This window comes from Chiloscyllium punctatum, chromosome 19 (genome assembly GCF_047496795.1).
Source record: "Chiloscyllium punctatum isolate Juve2018m chromosome 19, sChiPun1.3, whole genome shotgun sequence".
Taxonomy (NCBI): Eukaryota; Metazoa; Chordata; class Chondrichthyes; order Orectolobiformes; family Hemiscylliidae; genus Chiloscyllium; species Chiloscyllium punctatum.
In genome coordinates this window covers 39,278,060-39,300,061 of record NC_092757.1, presented here as the reverse complement: position 1 = coordinate 39,300,061, position 22,002 = coordinate 39,278,060, and positions in this window count along the sequence as shown.

Sequence of the window (22,002 nt, the reverse complement as noted above, 5' to 3'; positions counted from 1 at the left end):
ATGTCCCTTGTCATCCAAATGTGTCTCCTGTAACAAAGTAATATCCACCCTCTCCTTTCTAAGACTCAAGAGTACCTTCTTCCTCTTAATTGGTGAGTGACTTCCCTTGATATTCCAGGTGCACCATTTAGTTCAACCATTAGCCATAATCTTCTGCAATTACATTTAAATTCCAGAGAGGAGGAACCAGAACCACAAATTGCTGAGCCTTAGTGTTCCATGGTCCACCAAATATAAAAACTACATAAACTAAAACCACTACATTTAACAAACATACAAAATTATTAAAAATAAAAAACAACAAAAAACAGAAAACAAACCAACATATAAAGCACCAATAGTGCTGAGTAGGGGAACTCACCCCCTGCCCGGAGGGGGGAATTACCCGTCCCAAACTGCCCGTAAATAGGCATCTAACCATTTCAACCACTTTCACTTCTCCCAGCTAGAGCCATATCGCAAGCACAAGCTAAAAAGAATAAACACCCCAAAGAATATCAATATGAATAAAAAAAATTCTTTCATAAAAAAATGGGGAATAAATACCCACCCTCCTTTGGTATGTCCTAACTTAGAAATTTAAAATGTACATCTTAACCACCGCCAGACATAGCTTGAACCAAATTATTATCAATAAAGGGGAAAAACAGGGAATAATAAAGCTCCAACTGAATTTCCTCCATTTCTTTTACAGAATGATAAACGCATACCCAAGCAACAATATTTATATATACTACAATTGTTTAAATTAGGTTAGTTTGTCCACAAAGTCTCTTGCCTTCTCCGATGTGGCAAAGAGATGCATGGATCCATCTAAGGTGATCCGAAGCACTGCCGGATATCTCAGGGAGTACTGAATCCCAAGCTCCTTCAATCTTCTCTTGACACCATCATACGATTTTCGTTTCTGGATCACCACTGCTGAAAAGTCCTGAAAAAACATGATCTTAGACCCCTCGTAAATTAGGGCCTTTAGATCCTTCCCCTGGAGTCTGGAAGCCTCTATGACTCTCTCCTTATCCCGGTAATGATGGAACTGCACCAGGAAAGGACGAGGGCGTTGACCCAGACCCGACCTCCGTGCTGCGATCCGGTGAACCCTCTCTATCTTCAATCCTCTCATGCCAGTCTCCAAGTCAAGGAATTTCGGAAGCCAATCTTCAACAAATTTCACAGGCCGCTCACCTTCCTTAACCTCAGGCAGACCGATGATCCGAATGGTTTTTCTCCTGCCCCTGTTTTCAAGATCATCCACTTGGTCACCACATTACGAACCTGCGTCTTCAGGGCTTGGATCTCTTTCTTGAATGAACTGGCATCAGCTTCCACCACTGTGACCCTGTGCTCCACCTCATCCATCCTCTTCTCCAGGTCTCCCAGCTGCTGCTCATGCTTCTGCAGCATGAGAGAGAGATTGGAGCCAGCTTCTCTTCAATCTGTTTCCCCAACATCTTACGAGATTTCGAGAGCTGGTTCACCAGGTCCTGGAGAGTAATCTGCTCTGAGGCTGAGCTGCAGGCCCGGCCTCAGATGCCCCTCCTCCCTTTTTAGGCATTTCTGGACAGCTGAAAATACAGGTAAGGCAATTTTTAAATGTTTCTTGGGGCTCCACAATCTTTCCAATGACCCAAGAAATCCTGATGACCTGGGTTGGGTGGGTTAAAGAACCGTCCTGCTCCTGCTGCGATGCGAAGCTCTGCAGTGTGATCTTCTCAGATCGCCACCATCTTAGATCCCCCATAATATTTTTCTCTCTGGTAAGCCTGACTGTCCAGTTATTATTTCTATAAACCATTTACTGTACTCTCCTTGTCATTGTTATTGTTCCTTCTGAGACTCTGAATCCAGATATTCACTGCCCTGACTGTTTGACTCACTTCTGTTCTCAACTGTAACAATCTCAGATTGATCTCTTTTCTCACTATCTCCCTGGGTCCCATCTCCCCGCACCACCCCCCCCCCCCCCATCCCCCCATCTAGCAAATTTACCTGCCAGTATATTTGTCCCCTTCCAATTGAGGTGCAATCGTCCTTCTCGTACAGGTCACTTTTTCCCCAAAAGAAATTCCAATGATCCAAAAATGTGAATCCTTCTCCCATACAGCAGCTCCTCAGCCATGCATTCATCTGCTTTATCCTCCTATTTCTGCCTTCACTAGCTTGTAGCACTGGGAGCAATCCAGACATTACTACCCTTGAGGACCTCCTTTTTAAATTTCTGCCTAACTCTCTGTAATCTCCCTTCAGAATCTCAACCTTTTCTATGTGACTTTATCTGAGACTTCCCCCCTTCCTATCACTGCCATCCATCACATACTGTTGCTGTTGCAAATTCCTCATCGCTTCTATCTGTCTCTCCAACCAATCCACTTGATCTGATAAGATTCGCATCCAACAGCATTAATGGCCGATATAATCCGCAGTAACCCTTAAACTCTCTTTGAACTTCCACATCTTACAATAAGTACATATCACTGCAAAGGCAATTTTTACTCCTTCAATCTACAGACCCAGAAAGTAACACCTTCATATTCCTCTACAAAACACTGCCCCAGGTTAAATTAATAGCTATGGCTTATATTTTAAGATTAATCAAGAGACTTATCTCCAAAAACATATAATCAAGAAAGAACCCACTGTATTCACTAATACCGCCTTACTCTTGGACAGACTTAAAACAACGATTAACTTATCTGATTCTGTGCTGTGAACTTCGCCTAAACCGGTTGCTCCAAGACTAGTTGTGAAATTCACTGTTTGTTAATTTTCCCAGGTGCACTCCGATGTCCAGCGACACATGAATTCAAAAACAGCAAAGGCAGGAACTATGCAGGTTTGTTCTCTCTCTCTCTCTCTCTCTCTCCTGCACTGACCTCACCATGTGCTTCCTTTGTCTGTTCTTCTCCCTTTTAAAACTGCTGTTGTTTTGATTTTTTTTCAAAGTTCTAAAACAATGCAACAGCATCTAAAACAGTAATTGCTGCTCCTGGAATTCGAGGAAATCACCTCCAGCACCTTGTGGTGTTCCATGTTGGACTTGGGGAGGCTTCTGAAACACGTATTTGAAGCTTGATCAATGCCTGAGCACTGAACACCTGTGCTTGTCCCTCTCAGCTGATTGCCAGTAACACGAGGAAGCCCCTCGAGTATTATTGTAAAAGATCACGCATCTAACTTGTAGCTAATGTCTTCTGACTGGCTCCTGTTATTGAAAGGTTAGTGAAGGTGCTGGAGGTTGTATTGTGAGTTGCCTCAGACATTCAGGGAGACCTGAGCACTTGGCAAACTAACTCTGGATTGAGTCGAAAAGTGTGATGCTGGAAAAGCACAGCAGGTCAGGCAGCATCCATGGAGCAGGAGAATCAGTGTTTCAGGTATAAACCCTTCGTCAGGTATGTGGAGGGAGGAGGGGACTGAGGAGTAAATAGGAGTTTGGAGGTAGGCTTGGGAGAAGGCAATAGGTAGATGGAGTTTTAGGGTGATGGTGATAGTTCAGAGAGGAGGGTGGAGCAGATAGATGAGAAGGAAAATGGACAGGTAAGATAGTCAAGAGAGTGGTACCAAATTGGAAGGTTGGATTGGGATAAGGTGGAGGGAGGGGATGAAATCGACATTGACACCGTCTGCTTGGAGGGTTCCAAGCGGAAGATGAGGCGTACCTCCTCCAGGCATTGGGTGGCTTGGATTTGGCAGTAGGGGTGTCCCAGGACTTGCATGTCCTTGGTGGAGTGGGAGGGGGAGTTGAAGTGATTGGCTACATGGTGGTGGGGTTGTTTGGTGCATGTGTCCCAGAAGTGTTCCCTGAAATGTTCCACGAGTTTATGCCCTGTCTCCCCAATGTAGAGGATCCAACATTGAGAACAACAAATACAGTAGATGAGGTGTTTTGGTGTGCAGGAAAATATCTGCTGGATGTGGAAGGATCCTTTGGCGCATTGGACGGTAGTGAGGGGTAGGTGTTGGCACAAGTTTTATAACTCTTGCGGCAGCAAGGCAAGGTGGATTGAGCATGAGGACTGTAGTTATTGCATGGGAGCCTGCAACAAAGGGATCAGAGGCTGCAGAGAGGGGAAACTCTGATTCCAGGGAGTGAGTGTGTGTGGGGAAAGTGATCTGTCGGATCCACCACAGGTGTTCCAAGAACAGCTTTCCAAGCTACACTTAATGCAAAAGCGGGATGTGAGGAGACCCTGAGTGAACAGGAGCTGGTCACAGAGTGTTGTTACCTCCTTCAACACAATCTGCAGCTTCACACCGGGGGAACATCGTGCTGCCAATGGCCATTAGGATCACAGATTCATTCAGTTCCTATGTTCCAGAACTTTCCAATCAGGAGTAAGTGATATAGCCATCAACTCTCAGTACGTCAACATCAACATTCAATGACAGAGGATGTGTATGATAGATGAGGTGAATAGAATGTTTTCTCCCTCAGCGGGGAGCTGCCGGGTGTTTCCTTCTTCTCCTACAGGACTCTAATGGATTCCACTGTCAATGGGAAAAGGTAGAGGAACTGATGGAACTCTTCCTCCATTAGAGATGGCATGTGACCATGCACATTATATCATCTTGGTGAATACCCACTGTCCTGGCAGCAGCCACAGACTCTTCATTGAGAAGAAGTCAACCATTCCCATCACCTTTCTGGTCTCCATGTAGAAAGAAAAGGTTGGTCTCTCAGATAAAGACTGTCCCCTTGATACACAGGTCAAAATGCCCTTCCCCTCACCACACCCACCACCAACCAATCACATATAAAATATCCCATGTGTACTGAGAGCAATGGGATCACTGGGAACTTCAGGGAGCGGACTATCAGGGAGATGGGGCAACATATCCAAAGACTGAACAGGTCAGAATGAGCTGTAACACACTGTATCACTCAGTCCTGTAATCTCTCTCCATTTGTGTAAACACAGTATTTTTATTCTTCCTGAAAAATTCACAGGTTGACAGTTACCAATATTATATTCCATCTATCAAGTTGTTGTTCATTATTTATTCACTGTACTTCCTCCTGATAACTTTGTTTCCTGCCCATCTTCGTGTCATTGACAAATTTAATTAGAATACGTTTGCTCCATTTTTCTATCCCGCTGACATATGTTGATAATAGTTGAGAACCCAACATTGTGTCACCGTATTCTTCTGTTAATTTCTGCCAAATGGCATGGTGGCTCAGTGGTTAGCACAGCTGCCTCACTGCACCAGGATCCCAGGTTTGATTCCAGCCTCGGCGACTGTCTGTGTGAAGTTTGCACAGTCTCCCAGTGTCTGTGTGAGTTTCCTCCCACTGTCCAAAGATGTGCATGTCAGGTGAATCGGCCATGCTGAATTGACCATAGTCTTAGGTGCATTAGTCAGAGGGAAATGGATCTGGCTGGGTTCCTCTTCATAGGGTCGGTGTGGACTTGTTGGGCCAAAGGGCCTGTTTCCACACTGTAGGGAATTTAATCATAGACTGATAAAGCCTACTCAATCTCTAATTTATCCCTGCTTTCAGCTCATGAACCAATCCTCCCCGTATTTCTGTGTAGCAGCTTTTGAAAGGCTGAATGCTCCCTTCCATTTCCTGCATAACAGGCGTGAGCGATTAAAAGAACTGTTCCAAATGCTGAGTAACAGGTTCGAATGGCTGAATGGCCTTATTCTGTTCCTGTTTATAAATGTTGATGGACTGAATAGACAGCTTCAGTATAGGTTTGGTTGAAAAAGGTTCTGAACATTTCGGAATCATCAGTGAACAGCCCATTTCTGACTTTATTATGGAAGGAATGCCGTTGATATTATAGCTGATGGCCCACAGTGCCTCGTGGATGCCAAGTTTCGGTTTGGTCGATCCTTTACAAGTATATCCTACTTTACAGGAGGTAGTGCCACATTACACAGTGGACGGTATCTTCATTATGAGGCTGAGACTTCGTCTCTGCCAAGCTTGTGTGCTGGACACTCCTATAGAAAACTTTAGGGACATATATATATGTGACAATAAGTTTGGTGAGAATGTTTCCCTTTTGTTGGTTCAGTCATCACTTCCCACAGTCTGGCTGCTGTGTATTTTAGGCCTCGTTCTGATCAGTCAGTGCTAGGTCTGTGGAGACACTCTTGGTGATGGACATTGAAGTACCACACCAAGGGTACGTTCTGTGTCCTTGTCACTCTTAGTTCTTCCTCTGATTTGTTTTCAACACCGAGAGGAACTGATTTATCACCCAGGTGTGATGTGGAGGGCAGTAGATGCCAATCATCAGGCAATTTCCTTGACCATCTTTGACCCGTTACCAAGATATTTCATGGATTCCAGAATCAATGGTGGGGAAATCCAGTAAAACTGGTTTCCTGACTAAGTATCACAGTGTCACCACCACTGGTGTGTCTGTCCTGTCGGTGAGACAGGGTATACCCAGGAATGACGATGGTGCCCTGAAACATTACCAATCAGGTCTGATTCTGTGCAGTATAATGATGTCAGACTGTTTCCTGAACAATCAAAATACGGAAAACAGTAACAATGGAAACAATGGAGCAGTGAATAGTGGCTTGAAAAACTGCATGAAAGGCATTCTATCTGAATGTGTGTTGTATCTCAAAAATGTTGAGGGATTCAATGTATACACTGAGATAAATGAATATGATTTAATGACATTAGAGGAACAATGTGACCGATAGTGGGAAGTGAATATTCAAAACATTTTATATTTAGGTGTGTTCTATGAAAATCTAAAGGAGCTGGGGGGCATCTCCGAATACAATGGCATGATCATAAAATCAGTTCTTACATCAAATAATCAAGATATTGTCAGAGTCATATTGCTTTTAATAGTGTGCCAGTGGAGTTGAGCATGGGAGAGATTTCTAGCATTGGGTTGAGTGGATTTCCCAAAACTTAATGGACAGAAGGGTCTTTGTGTGTTGGGGGATCTTTCCGACTCTATCACATTCAATAACTGACATTCTCCAGAAAATTCTATAACTGATATTTTACAGAACATTCAAGACCGATATTCCCCAAAACATTGTATAATCGACATTCCCTAGAACATTCTATAACTGACATGCCCTGGACACTCTGTCACCAACATTCTTCAGAGCATTCATAACCAATGTTCGCTGGAACATTCTATAACTCACTATTCCACAGAACATTCACCAGAGCATTGTATAATCTAAATTCTTCAGAACATTCTGTAATCAATATTGCTCGGAGCATTCTATCAGCGACATTCCCCAGAACATTACATAACTAACATTCTCTGGAACATTCTATAACCGCTGTTCCCCGGAACATTCTATAACTGACATTCCGCAGAACATTGTGTAACCAATATTCCCCAAAACATTCACGACTAATATTGTCCAGAATATTCTATAACTGACATTCTCCGGACATTCCTTGGAACACTCTACAGCCTAAATTCCATGTAATGTTCTTTAACCAACATTCTCCAGAACATTCTACAAATGACATTTTCTGGAACTTTCTACAAACAATGTTCCCCTGAATATTCTATAACTGATATTTGCTGGACCATTTTATAACCAACATTCCTTGGAAAATTCTATAACCAACATACCATGGACCATTCTGTCACTGACAGTCCCTAAAACATTCGCTAAATGATGTTCTCTGGAACATTCTGAAACTGACATTCTCCATATCATTCAAGAACAGACATTCCACAGAACATTCTTTAACCAACATTCTCCAGAACATTCTCTAACCAACATACTCGGAAGTGTTCTATAATCAACATTCCCTAAAGCAATCTGTAATCTACATGCTCCAGAACATTCTATAATCGACATTCCCTGGAACATTCTATAATTGACATTATCCGAACATTAAATAACTGTCATTGCCCAGAACATTCCATAACCAGAATGCTCTAGAATGTTATATAACAGACATTTCCCAGAGCATTCTACAAGAAACATGCTCCAGAACATGCTCCAGAACATTCTATAATTGACTGTTCCCCAGAACATTCAATAACCGACATTCGCTGGAACATTTGTACATCCAAAATTCACCAGAACTTTCCATAACTGATAACCTCCAAAACATCTGATAGAATATTCAAAAACTGACATACTCCTGAACATTAGGTAACTGACATTCTCCAGAACGTCTATGACCGACATGCTCCAAAATGTTCCATAACTGACATTCCCTAGAATATTGTATAACCGACATGCTGTAGAACTTTCTATAACCTACATTTGCGGTAACTTTCTATAATCGATATGCTCCAGAACATTCTATAAACAACATTACCCTCAACATTTTACATCCGACATGCTGGAGAATATTCAAGAGACGACATTGACCAGAACATGTTTTCACAGCTATTTCCTAGAATATTGTACAATGAATATTTCCGTAACATTCTATAACTGACATTTCCAGGAACAAACTATAATTGACATGCCCCAGAACATTCAATATTGGAGACAAAAACAGTGCAGATGCTGGAATCCAAAGAAGACAAGCAGGAGACTGGAAGAACCCAGCAAGCGAGGCAGCACCAGGAAGTGGAAAATTGGGCTTTTCGGGTATAACCCTTCTTCATGAACGGATGTGGGGTTAAGGGAGCTGCAGATAAAGAGAGTGGGAAGGGTTAGGGGTAAAGGGTGGGAAGAGAGGTGGAGTGGTGAGGTAGTGATAGCTAAATACAGGTGGTCGGTACAACCTTGTTGTTCAATTGGAGGAATGAATCCAGTTGGTAGCTGGAAGGAAACCAGTCAGAGGACATAGGTGGGCATCTGGGAGGCTTGGGAGTGGAACGTCTTCTCTTCAGAGCAGATGCGATTGAGATGGAGTAAATGGGAAAATGTTTGGAGTTTTTGGAAGATGTGGGGTGGGAAGAGGTGTAGTCCAGGGGATGGTGATGGGCACTTGTATGGGTTTCAGCTACACCTGCATCTTTTTCAGCTAAGTCAACGGTCCTTCTTCAGTCCATACACTGATACTGAATAGATTAGATTAGATTCCACTCAACAAATCCATACTGATCCTCTGAAAAGTAACCCACCCAGACCCATTTCCTACTGACTAATACACCTAACACTACGGGCAATTTAGCATGGCCAATTCACCTGACCGGCACATCTTTGGACTGTGGGAGGAAACAAGAGCATCTGGAGGAAACCCACGCAGACACAGGGAGAATGTGCAAACTCCACACAGTCAGTCACCGGAGGCTGACATTCTCCGCAACGTTCTATAACCAACATTCCGCAGAATATCCTATAACAGACAATCTCCGGGGCAGTCTATAACTGACATTCTCTAGAACATTCTATAACCAACATTCCTGGGAACACTCTATTTCCAACATTCTCTAGACCATTCTATAACCAACATTCCCCAGAACGTTCTGTAACTGACAGTATTTGTAAATGGCTGAACATCCCTTAATTGAACAAAAGGTAAGATCCCGAGATAAGAGATCCTATTCCAGGGAGAAGGAGACACTGCTTTGAAGTGTCCTCAGGCAGTTAAAGTGCTGAATACGTTTTCCCCGCATTGATATTTCTTCACTATATAGGATCGATCACAATTTAGACTAAAAAACAGAAATTTCGAACCTCCGTTTGTCTTCAAGGAACTGGGAGAGACACCTTCAGGATAACAACATTTTAAGACTCCATTCTGTAAAGAAATGACGTCTGACTGCTCTTGAGTGATCGAGTTTGTGGGAATGTTCTAGAAACTATCCGTTCTTATGGATGTGTGTCTGTGTGTTTAGGGAGGAAGTGTTTCTTGTGATTTTTGTAAGTAATTCAGTCCTTTCCATTTGTTGTTTCAGCTTCAATAAATTTCAATAAATCTCTGAACATTTGAAAACCTCATTCTTTCCTTAATCAAACTGGTAACTTTGCATCCAGGCTGATGCATAAATTGTTTGTTTTCCTTTCTCACAGTTAACGTAGTGACGATCTATGTCCTGCTTTATAAAGATTGTGGATTGTCTCCATGTGTATTCGTTACCTGGGGGCCATGGCAGTGACTGATCTACTGGTCATTATCCTCGATCTGATTTTGAGACACATTCCCATTGTTTATTGGGAATAGTTTTATTTCCTGTGGCACATCCCCGTGTGTAATATCCACGCCGTCCTGCTTCATGCAGCCACTGACTGTTCTGTCTGGCTCACCGTCACTTTCACCTTTGATCAATTTGTGACCATTTGTTGCCAGAAACTGAAAAATAAATATTGCAGTGAGAAAACAGCAGCTGTGATTCTGGGAACAGTGACTGTTCTGAGCTGTTTAAAGAACATTTTCTGGTATTTTATGCTTCAAGGTCGGTATTGGCTGGATAACGCCCCCTCATTTTGTGTTGTAACACTTTACGTTCGATTATCTCCTGTCTGGACCACAATCGAGTTCCTCCACAACATTCTAACCCCGACGCTCCCATTTCTCCTGATTCTGCTGCTCAATGTTTTCACCATCAGACACATTTTAGTGACCAGCAGAGCCCGTAGGAGACTCCGCGTTCACCAATGGGGACGCTCAGTCTGACACAGAAATGCAAAACCGAAAAAAAATCCATCATTTTATTGTTGCTGATCTCAACCAATTTCATCCTGTTATGGTCAACGTTAATGGTGTACTCTATATGGTACCGGATGTATTGGTTTGGGTATTGCTCGGTCCATCTAGATCCCTTTGTGCTGGATTTGGGTTTCATGCTGCAGCTCCTCAGTTGCTGCACAAACACCATGATTAATGCTGTTACCCAGACTAAGTTCAGACAGCACTGAAAGACTGTGCTTAAATTTTCCTTTACCAAAAATTGTCAATCAATCAAATTCACTCATTGATCAATCCATCCTGGATTTTCTCATTTCAGTTCAATGTTTCAGCGATGAAGCAGCCTGTTGCTATGGTAACAGTCTGAGGGTAGTGCTGGTTTGTCCAACCTTAACCCACAGGGGGTTACATGGACACATTTCAATGTTTCTCTCAACTCAGGGGCCAGTGAGAAAGGGCACCATCCCACTGACTGTATCTCCAGCTTAAATTTGTAAATAATAAAAATGTTCAGTAAAAAGTGTCAAGCAGCAGAGCAAACTACATTGTTATTGGTGTTTGTGTTGACAAAGCTGAGCTGGAGACAAACTGACCTGGCCCCAAGACCTGGTCCTCAGGGAAGGGGAGAGGAGCCGGCCCGAGCTCAGGATTTGTGTTCAAGTCACTCTGTCCTTGCTTTCACCTCTGGGTCACCCACATGAATTGGCTTCGGCAGAATTCATATCTGGCCCTGCTCCCCCATCTCTCCCCAACCCTGTCCCTCTCTCTCTCTCTCTCTCTGTCTATCTCCTAGTATCTCTCTCTCTTCCCTAATCTGACTCTCCCTCTTCTACAGCGTGGGCGGCACGGTGGCACAGTGGTTAGCACTGTTGCCTCACAGTGCCAGAGACCCGCCTCAGGCGACTGACTGTGTGGAGTTTGCACATTCTCCCCGTGTCTGCGTGGGTTTCCTCCCACAGTCCAAAGATGTGCAGGTCAGGTGAATTGGCCATGGTAAATTGCCCGTAGTGTTAGGTAAGGGGTAAATGTAGGGGTATGGGTGGGTTGCGCTTTGACGGGTCAGTGTGGACTTCTTGGGCTGAAGGGCCCGTTTCCACACTGTAAGTAATCTAATCTACATCTCACTCTCCCCTACCTCTGTCTCACCACACTTCTCTCCCTCCCTCTCTCTCATTCTTTCACGCACTCTGACATCTCTCTCACACTCTCCCCCTCTCTTCATCTGTCCTCCTCCATCTCTCTCTCCCCCTCACCTGCTACCCCAACTGTCTCCCTGCTCCCTCTTTCTTTCTCTCCTACCCCTCTCTCCCACTTCTATCTTCCCTTGCCCCCTCCCTCTGTCTGTCCCTCTCCCCCCTTTCTTCTCCTCTCACCCTCCCTTTCATCCGCTGTCTTTCGCCCCATCTCTCACCTTCTCTCTCTCTCTCCATTTCTGTCTCTTTTTCTCTCATTCTCTCTCTCTCTATCCACCCACTCCTCTGCCTCTTCCCACCTCTCCCACTCTCTCTGCCCATCTCTCTCACTCTCTCCCCATTCTCTCTCTTACCCCCTCTGTCTCCCTGTCTCCCCGCCTCTTATTCTCTGTCTTGCTCTCTTCCCTCTCTCTTGTTCTGTCTATCCATTTCTCTCACTCACTCCCTCTTCTCTTGCTCACCTCCCCCTCTCTCTCGCTTGACCCCTTCTCCATCCCTATCCCCTCCCTTTCTCCCTCCCTCTATCTCTCCCTTTTCCTCCTCCTTTCCCCACATGTCACCATCTCTATTTCTCCCTGCCGCTTTCCTCCAGTCCCACTCTTCCTCCCTCCCTTCCCTGTCTTTCCCAATATCCACTTACCCATTGCTTTCCCTATTTCTTCTTCCTTCCTTTCTCACACCTTCCTCCTCTCTCTTGCTCCATCCCCCTCTAACTCCCTTCCTCTTACCTCTCTCTCTCCTCCCTCTCTCTCTCTGCCCCCCTTCACTCTCGCTCACCCCTACATCTCTCTCTGTCTCTCCATCTCTCTCTCTCTCTCTTTCCCCTGCCCACCTCTCAATTTTCACACATTCCTCACATTCTGCATTTCTCTCTCTCATCCTTCCCTTGCTCCCGCTCCCCCATTTTCTCTGCACCCTTTCCCACTTTCCATCTGTCGGCCCCATTCTCTCATCCCTCTCTCCTCCAATCACTCGCTCCCCTCTCTCTTTCTCAGCCTTGCTCTCTCCCCATCCCTTCCCCTTCTCTCTGTCTGTTCAACTCACTCTCTCTTTCTTCCCTCCTCTCTCTGCTATATTTCCTGTCTCTCTACCCCTTCCTCCATCTCCCCATTCTCTCTCTCTTCCTCTCTCTCTGACTCCATCTCCCCATCTGCCTTTCCCCAACCCTCTTTCTCCCTATCTATCTCCCTAGCTCTCTGCCCTTTCCCTCTCTCTCCCTCCCCCATCTCTCTCTCCACTCTCTACCTCTCTCCTCCTCTCTCCACCCCCTGTCTCTCCAGGTTCACTCTCTCCCACTACATCTGTGTCTCTCACTCTTTCTTCGCCCATCTCTCACTCTCTTTCTCCCCACTTTGCCTGGCTTCTGCCCTATTTCTCCCTTTCTCTCCCTCTCTGCCATTATCTTTCTTTCTCTACTCCCTTTCGTTCCCCTCACTCACTCCCCCGCTGTCTCTCTCACTCTCCCTCTCTCTCCCTCACCTTCTCCTCCTCTATCTCACCTCTCTCTGTGTGTCTTTCTCACTCTCTGCCCCCCACTCTCCCACTCTCTCGCTTTTCCTCACCTACACCCCTCCGACACATCACTCTCTCTCCCTAGCCCGCTTTCTCACCCCTCTCCCCCTCTATCTCTCTCCCCGATCCCTCTACCCGTCTCTCCATCCAGCTTTTCCATCCCACTCCCACCCTCCTATCTCTCTGTCTCCACCAACGTACTTGCCCTACTCTCTCTCTCCCTCTCTCCCAGCTACCTTTGTCTCATCACACCTCTCTTCCGGCCCCTTCTCTCTCCTTCCCTCTCATCCTCGCTCTCTCTCCCATTCACTCTTCTCTCTCTCCCTTCCACCTCTCTGTTTCCTTGACTGTTTCTCTCCCTCTCTTGGTCTCTCACTCCCACCCAATCTCTCTCTCTATCAATGCCTCTCCTTTCTCCCCCTCACTCATCACCCCCCCACCCATCTCTCTCATCATCGCTCTCCTCATTTCCCTCTCGTATTTTCTCTCTCTATCCTCCATCCACTCCCCTGTTTCTCTCTCTCTCTCTCTTTCTCTATCTTTCCCTCTAAGCCTCTCACTCTGCCTTTCTCTCACCCTTTCCTGCCCCCTCTCTTGCTTCCGGCCCTTTCTTTCACTCTCTCACCACCCTCACAATCTCTCACTCTGTCTCACGCTTTCACTCTCTCCGTCACAGCGGCTCAGTGGTTAGCACTGCTGCCTCACAGCACCAGGGACCTGGGTTCGATAACTGCCTCGGGCGACTGTGTGGAGTTTGGACATTCTCCCCGTGTCTGCGTGGGTTTCCTCTGGGTGCTCCGGTTTCCTCCCACTACACAAAGATGCGCAGGTTAGATGAATTGGCCGTGCTAAATTACCCATAGTGTTCACAGATGTAGCTGAGGTGCGTTAGTCAGGGGTAAATGTAAACGACATAGTTAGGAAGAGGGCTGAGGATGTTAGGCAGGCTTTCAGGAAGCTAGGTTGGAAGCTCAGAGTTAGAACAAACACAGTTGTTGTCTCTGGTTTGTTACCCGTGCCACGTGATAGAGAGTCGAGGAATAGGGAGAGAGAGCAGTTAAATGCGTGGCTACAGGGATGGTGTAGGAGGGAGGGATTCCGGTATCTGGATAACTGGGGTTCTTTCTGGGGAAGGTGGGACCTCTATAAACAGGATGGTCTACACCTGAACCTGAGGGGCACCAGTATCCTTGGGGGGAGGTTTGCTAGTGCTCTTGGTGGGGGGGGGGCGGGGGGGGGGGGTTAAACTAACTCTGCAGGGGCATCGGAACCTAGACTGTTGCTTTAGGGTGCAGGACCTGGAGTGTAGGGAGGTTAGGAACATGGCATCAATCTCAAAGGAGGGTGCCTGTAAACAGGAAAGTGGCTTGAAGTGTGTATACTTCAATGCAAGAAGTATACGAAATAAGGTAGGTGAACTTGCAGCGTGGGTTTTCGATGTTGTGGCTATTACGGAGACATGGGTAGAACAGGATTGGCTGTTGCAGGTTCCAGGGTTTAAATGTTTTAGTAGGGTCAGAGGTGGGGGTAAAAGAGGGGGAGGTGTGGCATTGCTTGTCAAAGATAGTGTTACAGCGGTGGAAAGGACGATGGATGAAGACTCGCCATCTGAGGTAGTTTGGGCTGAGTTTAGGAATAGGAAAGGTGAGGTCACCCTGTTAGGAGTTTTCTACAGGCCTCCTAATAGTCCTAGAGACATAGAAGAAAGGATTGCGAGGATGATTCAGGAGAAGAGTGAAAGTAATAGGGTGGTTGTTATGGGGGTCTTTAACTTTCCAGATATTGACTGGGAAAGCTATAGCTCGAGTACGTTAGATGGGTCGGTGTTTGTCCAATGTGTGCAGGAGGGTTTCCTGACACAATATGTAGACAGGCCAACAAGAGGTAAGGCCATACTGGATTTGGTTCTGGGTAAAGAACCAGGCCAGGTGTTAGAATTGGAGGTAGGTGAGCACTTTGGGGACAGTGACCACAATTCGGTGACTTTTACTCTAGTGATGGAGAGGGATAAGTGTGCACTGCAGGGCAAGAGTTATAGCTGGGGGCAGGGAAATTATGATGCGGTGAGGCATGACTTAGGATGCGTGGCTTGGAAAAGTAGGCTTCAAGGGAAGGGCGCAATCGATATGTGGAGCTTGTTCAAGGAGCAACTATTGAGTGTCCTTGATAAGTCTGTACCTGTCAGGCAGGGAGGAAAGGGTCATGTGAGGGAGCCGTGGTTTAATAAGGAATTGGAATCCCTTGTTAAAGGGAAGAGGGCGGCCTATGTAAAGATGAGGCATGAAGGTTCATTTGGGGCGATTGAGAGTTATAAGGTAGCCAGGAAGGATCTGAAGAGAGAGCTAAGAGTAGCAAGAAGGGGACATGAAAAGTCCTTAGTTGGGAGGATTAGGGAAAACCCAAAGGCTTTCTATAGGTATGTCAGGAATAAACGAATGACTAGGGTAGGAATAGGTCCAGTCAAGGATACTAGTGGGAAGTTGCGTGTGGAGGCTGAAGAGATTGGGGAGACACTGAATGAATACTTTTCATCAGTATTCACTCAGGAACAGGACATTGTTGCCGATGTGAATATTGAGTCACAATTAATTAGAATGGATGGCTTTGAGGTATGTAGGGAAGAGGTGTTGGAAATTCTGGAAAGGGTGAAAATAGATAAGTCCCCTGGGCCTGATGGCATTTATCCTAGGATTCTCTGGGAAGCTAGGGAGGAGATTGCAGAGCCATTGGCCTTGATTTTTATGTCCTCGTTGTCTACAGGAATAGTGCCAGAAGACTGGAGGATAGCAAATGTGGTTCCCTTGTTCAAGAAGGGGAGTAGGGATAACCCTAGTAACTATAGGCCAGTGAGTCTCACTTCAGCTGTGGGCGAAGTCTTGGAGAGAATTGTAAGGGATAGGATTTATGAACATCTGGATAGGAATAATGTGATCAAGGATAGTCAGCATGGTTTTGTGAAGGGCAGGTCATGCCTCACAAACCTTATTGAATTCTTTGAGAAGGTGACTAAGGAGGTGGATGAGGGTAAAGCGGTAGATGTGGTGTATATGGATTTTAGTAAGGCGTTTGATAAGGTTCCCCATGGTAGGCTACTGCAAAAAATACGGAGGTATGGCATTGAGGGTGGGTTGGAGGTTTGGATTAGGAATTGGCTGGCTGGAAGAAGAGAGAGGGTAGTAGTTGAGGGTAAAGATTCATCTTGGAGTGCAGTTACTAGTGGTGTTCTGCAAGGATCTGTTTTGGGACCATTGCTGTTTGTTATTTTTATAAATGACCTGGAGGAGGGGCTAGAAGGTTGGCTGAGCAAGTTTGTGGATGATACAAAAGTCGGTGGAGTTGTTGACAGTGAGGAAGGATGTGTCAGGTTACAGTGGGATATAGATAAGTTGCAGAGCTGGGCAGAAAGGTGGCAAATGGAGTTCAATGTGGGTAAGTGTGAGGTGATTCACTTTGGTATGAGTAACAAAAAGATGGGGTACTGGGCTAATGGTCGGATACTTGGTAGTGTGAATGAGCAGAGGGATCTTGGTGTCCATGTACACAGATCTCTGAAAGTTGCCACCCAGGTAAATAGTGCTGTGAAGAAGGCATATGGCGTACTGGCTTTTATTGGTAGAGGAATTGAGTTCCGGAGTCCTGAGGTCATGTTGCAGTTGTATAACACTCTGGTGTGGCCTCATCTGGAATATTGTGTGCAGTTTTAGTCGCCATACTATAGGAAGGATGTGGAGGCACTGGAACGGGTGCAGAAGAGGTTTACCAGGATGTTGCCTGGTATGGTAGGAAGATCCTATGAGGAAAGGCTGAGGCACTTGGGGCTGTTTTCATTGGAGAAAAGAAGGTTTAGGGGTGACTTGATAGAGGTGTATAAGATGATTAGGGGTTTAGATAGGGTTGACCATGAGAACCTTTTTCCACGTATGGAGTCAGCTATTACAAGGGGGCATAGCTTTAAATTAAGGGGTGGTAGGTATAGGACAGATGTTAGGGGTAGATTCTTTACTCAGCGAGTTGTGAGTTCATGGAATGCCCTGCCAGTAGCAGTGGTGGACTCTCCCTCTTTATGGGCATTTAAACGGGCATTGGATAGGCATATGGAGGATAGTGGGCTTTTGTCCGAAACGTCGATTTCGCTGCTCGTTGGATGCTGCCTGAACTGCTGTGCTCTTCCAGCACCACTAATCCAGTATATGGAGGATAGTGGGCTAGTGTAGGTTAGGTGGGCTTGGATCGGCGCAACATCGAAGGCCAAAGGGCCTGTACTGCGCTGTATTTTTCTATGTTCTACGTTCTAAAGTAATAGGGTATGGAAGGTGTCTGGGTGGGGTACTCTTTGGAGGGTCGGTGTGAACCTGTTGATCCAAAGGGGCTGTTTCCACACTATAGGGAGTCTATGTCTCTGGCTGTTTCTCGATCCATTTCCCTCTCCCACTTGCCCCATCGCTCTCTCGCCCTTTCACCCAACCATCTGTCCCACTTTTTCTTCTCCACTCTCCAGCTCTCCCTCTCTCACACACGCAATTTCTCTCCTCTCCTCCCTCTCTCCCCCCCCCACTTTCTGTCCCCATCTCTGTCTCCCCCCCTTTCTCTTCCTCCTACTTACTCTCTCTTTCCTTTCGTAAATCCCTCTCCTCCCCACACCCTCCTCACTCTCTGAATCCCCTCTCTGACTCCCTGTACCTGAAACACTCTCACTCCCCCTCCCCATTCCCTCTCACACTCTCCATCACCCCCTCCTCCAGCCTCTCTCTCACTCCACTCCCACCTCTCACACTCTCATGTTCGCTCTCCCCTCTCATGTTCTCTGTTCCCCTTTCTCTTGATCTCTCTCTTTCCACCCTCTCTTGCTGACTTACTCTTTCTCTCTCTTTCTCGATCGCATGTCTCTCTTGACCCGTCTGTCGCTCTCCTCTGCTCCCTCTCCCTTCTCTCTCTCTCTTCCTTTCTACATTTATTTCTCTTTCAAAAACCCTCTCTCTCCCCTTGACTGCCTCACCCTCTATCTCTCTCTGTCACCATCTCCCCCATCTATCTCCCTCCCTCTGTATCTCTCTCTCTGTCTCCCATTGTCTGTTGCCCATTATTCTGTTCAACAACACTCGCACTCTCTCCCCCACACCCTTTCTAAACTCTCCCCCCCATCTGGATCCTCCACACTGTCTTTCCACCCCTCTCTCTCCCTCTCCCACTTTTTCTATCTCTCTCTGCCCCTGTCTCCCTATCTCTCCCACAATTCTGCCTCTTCATTCTCTTTACTCTTTCTTTCTCTCCTCCTCTCTACCTCAGTTCCACTACTTTTCCTCCTCCTCTCTCTCCCCACTTACTCTTCTCTCTCACTTTTCTCTCTCTCTCTCTCTCCCTCTATCACTGGCATCCACCATCTCTTTCATTTGCCACCTCCCTCCTCCTCACTCTCTCTTCCTTTCCACTCTCTACTGCTCTCTAATCCTTTTTGTCCCTCCCTCTCTCCTCAGTCCCTATCCTCCTCTCTCCATCTCTATCTCCCTCTCTCTCTCTCTCTCTCTCTATTCTCTCCCTCTCACCCTGTCTGTAGGGTTGTAGGGTGGGCAGGATTGCATGCTTCCTCTTTACTGAAACAGGTCCTCGTGCCTTTGATATCATCCTGTGCCATAGGACCATCGATTATTTTCAGCAGATTTACTCACACCCAGGGGCTTGCAGCCGGGGGACGTCAATGGGCAGTGTATATATTCACTGTGACAGTTTGTAGCCTCTGTGCAGTGACTCAAAGAGGCAGCTCTCCAACATTTGGTGACATTTCAGTTCCATGCTCCAGACCTTAAGCGGTACATTGTGGGGGACACAAGGACGTCGGAGGATCTTTCACAGGATTGAATTCCTACAGTGTCGAAGCAGGCAATTTGGCCCAACAAGTCCACATGACTCTCCAAAGAGTATCTCATCCAGACCCACACCCCTACACTAACCTTGTAATCTTGTATTTCCCATGGCTCATCCACCTAACCTACACATCCCTGCCATTATGGTCAAGTTAGCATGGCCAACTTGAAGGGATGAAGGTGATAGGTCAGAGGGGAGGGTGGAGTGGATAGATGGGATGGAAGATGGACAGGTAGTACAGATCATGAGGACTGCGCTGAGCTGGAAGGTTGGATCAGGGATAAGCTGGGGGCAGGGGAAATGAGGAAACTGTTGAAATCCATGTTGATCCCATGTGATTGGAGCATCCTAAGGCAGAAGATGAGGCATTCTTCCTCCAGGCGTCAGGTGGTTAGTGTTTGGCAATGGAGGAAACTCAGGACCTGTATGGCCTTGGCGGAGTAGGAGGGGGAGTTGAAGTGCTCAGTCACAGGGTAGTGGGTTATTTAGTTCAGGTGTCCCAGAGATGTTGTCTGAAACGATCCACAAGTTAGCATCCTATCTCCCCAATGTAGAGGAGACCGCATCAGCAGCAACAGGTACTGTAGATGACTTATATGGAAGTACAGGTAAATCTCTGTCGGATGTGGAAGGATCCTTTGGAGCCTTGGATGGAGGTGAGGGGGGAGGTTTAGGTGCATGTTTTGCACTTCTTGCGGTGGAAGAATTCACTCAGATATCCAGCTCAATGAAACACCAGCTACAGCGACTAGATTTTTTTTGTTTGTTTGTTCATGGGAACATGGGTATCACTAGCTCAGCCAGCAGTTATCATCCATTTGAACTGCCCAGAGGATAATTAAGAGTCAACTCCATTGCTACGGGTCTGGACTCATGTAAGACCGGATCAGAATTAAGAAAAGTTCCCTGACTCAATGACATAAAGAGTTGATTTCTGGCCTCTTATTCCATTTCTGAAATGATAATGAATAAACTTTTACAAATGCTTTAAAAGTAGAAAACCCAAAATGGGTTTTGTTCTGATTGAGCACCTTCTCCTGTTTTCTCAGTTGTTATTGGCAATCGCATTCCCATTGTATGGTAACCAAGTGCAGAGACTGTTGCAGAAAAGATGGAATGGTCAACTGCAGCTATTCATCCTCTGGTCACTTGACCCAAAATGTTAACTCTGATTTCTCTCTGCAGATGCTGCAAGGCCTGCTGAATTTTTCCAGCAATTTCTGTTTTTGTTTCTGATTTCCAGCAAGTGCAGTTTTATTAGGGATTTCCAGATTCATTTTATCTGTTTCAGAGGGGTCTCATTGCTCAGGTTGGTTGGGTTTCTCAGATCAGCCATGAATGGCAAAACAGGCTTGAAGGGCTGAATGGCCTACTCCTGTTCTTATAAAAGCTGTCCATCTGCAGCTTTTGGCAATATTTCTCTTCACTGCTCACTGCACATCCATGTCTAGCACACTGTTACTGGCTGAACAAATCTACTGTGTTTTAAATAAACCTGTTAATATTCAGCGCTTTCTCTCCTGCCATCTGGGGTTGACTCATCAGAGAATGCTGGCTCTGGTTACTATTTGAATGCTCACAACAGACTGATCCTGAAGTTTCATTCCTCTGGGATTCACAAAACCCTTATATTTTCATTTCCACTTTCATTCTAACTCTTTAAGTCCTCAGTTTCAGTCCGCTGTCATTTTGAGCTCTTCAACAAACCCATTTGGGTGGAGCAGAGGCAGCTGGAATATAATGCAGGAAGTGGGAATTGTGTGGAAGCATGAGGAGAGGTAACATCAAAGAAAGCTTCCATTCTAATGATAGAGCTTCTCTGTCATTGGTGGGAGGCCTGAGGGTGTGGGGGAGGCAGATTCGATTGGGCATTTGTGAAGACACTCAGAGAGTGACCTGTTGTGGGATATAGGTAGTGTTATTTCTGTAATCATATTTACTTATGCAAGGTAAGTGAACTCACACCAGTGTATAATTGTTTCAGCCAAGAGCTGAGTCAACAAGAATGAAAACTATGTGAAGGAAATACATAATTGTTTTTGTATTAGCTAAAATGTGCATACAAGAATGCAATGTGCCTGCAAACAATGGTAGATGTCACAGACAAATAGATAAGGTGCTGTGAGGGGTGGGGGTTAAGCTAGATATGCCTGTACAAACAGTAGTTATAAGCATCTGTTTCCCACTTCTGCAAAACCAAGAACAAACCACAGTCAAGAAGTCATGAGGTCATGAGATCATGACAAGTGAGGGAAATAGAGATGGTAGTGAAGAAGGATATACCTAACAATGGCCCACAGCAGGATGTGGTCAAATGGCCTTGTGAGGCCAATGATCTGTTTGAGGTTTGGCGGTTGTTTAAAGGCAAGTAGTGGAGGTGTGGGGAAGGTCTTGGTGAGGTGCTCATCCTCATTGATCAATGAGGATTGATCATTGTTCGTAGCAAACTGCCCGGCTCTCAGGACAACTCCATACAACCCTGTCACAGTGGACGCTGCAAGACGTGTCAGATTGTGGACATAGATACCACCATTATATGTGGGGACACCTCCCACCTTGTACATGGCGGGTACTCATGTGACTCAGTCAATGTTGTCTATCTTATACGTTGCAGACAAGGATGCCTGAGGCATGGTACATTGGGAAAACCGAGCAAAGGCTACGACAACGGATGAATGGGCACCACACAACAATCAACAGACAGGAGGGTTCCCTCCCAGTTGGGGAACACTTCACTGGTCCAGGACATTCAGCCTCGGACCTTCGGGTGACCATCCTCCAAGGTGGACTTTGGGACAGGCAGCAGAGGCTGATAGCTAAGTTCGGTACCCATAGAGAGGGCCTCAACCGGGACCTTGGGTTCATGTCACATTACAGGTGACCACCATTGCACTA